Below are 1,500 nucleotides of genomic sequence, written 5' to 3' on the forward strand. Positions count from 1 at the left end.
GAAACGAAGGACGCGGTAATTCGACCGTTACGCGTCCACATGATCGGACCCACGGCCAGAAAGAATGATGAACTTGCCACGCGGAAAGCACTTCGAGCTCGTTTCTTGGTCCCACAAGAAATTTCGTAAAACGTTTATCGCACTCGTCTAAGTGCTCAAAGAGGTGGCTTTCGTGTGCCCGCAATGCGGAAAATACCTGTAGTGCTCGCCCCTGGCGAAAGCGCTACAGATGACGAAACGCTCTTTGAGTGATGGGTGCAACGGCACCGAAAACTTTCCCCACTGCATAATTCACAGTTGAGCCACATGGAAGTGGACGTGCGTGTGGAGTGACACCTCCGCTTTGAGTTTGACAAACTCAAGGCACGCCGTCGACTTCCTTCGGATTGTCGCCCTGCGACGTATGGATTAACAACCCATAATGCTTCCGTGAGCTCTGTCTTCGACCGCAAGAGCTCAGGGCCACTGCTTGAGCTCAGCTCACGGCCCGTCTACTTCCCTGGTTATTGCGGGGAAGCGCGGGGCGTCTGATGGCGCAGGACGTCCTGATCTTTCCGATCAAAAGCGTCCACGGCGACCGAGCAATCTTGCCAAAATGGCGCCTAAAACTCCCACGAGTCTTCGGAGTCGGGATATCACTTCACCAGATATTAGGTTTGACCCTGGTGACGACGTCGTCGGACTAAATGTTCCAAGTGATGGTGGACGTCACCGTTTTCATCGAGAAGAGTCGGTGGCGGACGGTGATGACCGGGTCGACCGCCGTCCGGGGACTCGTGATGCTCTTCGAGCCCTTGGACAAGGTCCTTCGTAATAGGAGCTCCGCTGAATGCATACTAAAGTAGCATATCGCTGTGCGGGCGCTCTTGACGATTTGAAGCACGTCGTGCGCCGGCTGTCTCACCTTGAGGACCACCGCTTTCGGTCGGAGCGACTCCTAGCCGTGGAACAGGCGAATGCAGCGCTGCAGGCAACGGTGGAGCGCTTGGCTCCATAGGAAATGAAAGTTGTTGCACTCCGTGCTCAGAACCAGTTGCTGGTTCAACTTCTGGGTGGCCGCGGGCCCGTATAATCCGCTCCGGCGCCAACTCTTCCGAGTTCACTTGCGCCGGATCCCGGTACGGCTTGAGCAAGCCCACGTAAAACACCGCTTAGACGGTCCGATAAACCGTGGACGAAGCTTCGTCCGGAAGATAGCAAGGGCTGCATGTCTTTTTGAATTCAATAAAACCAAGGTCCCCGACCTTATAGCTTTCTACTTTCTCTTTCTTTTTCATCTGCATATTGTTTGCGCAGGTCTTGGCTTTCAGCCATCGCATCGCGAACGTATCATAGGACATTCAGTCTGGTAGACAAGAAGTAATCGACTTCTTTACGGATGGTGAGGGGGCTGACAATAGCTAGCCGTTCGGCTATTCCCCCCATCAAGCCCTGAGCCATGCGATGGCGGCGTCAGCGGGACGCGAGGGTGAATCAGCCCGTTCACGTAGAACGGCGTGT

The sequence above is a fragment of the Plasmopara halstedii genome (genome assembly GCF_900000015.1).
Source record: "Plasmopara halstedii genome assembly, contig: Scaffold_555, whole genome shotgun sequence".
Lineage (NCBI taxonomy): Eukaryota > Oomycota > Peronosporomycetes > Peronosporales > Peronosporaceae > Plasmopara > Plasmopara halstedii.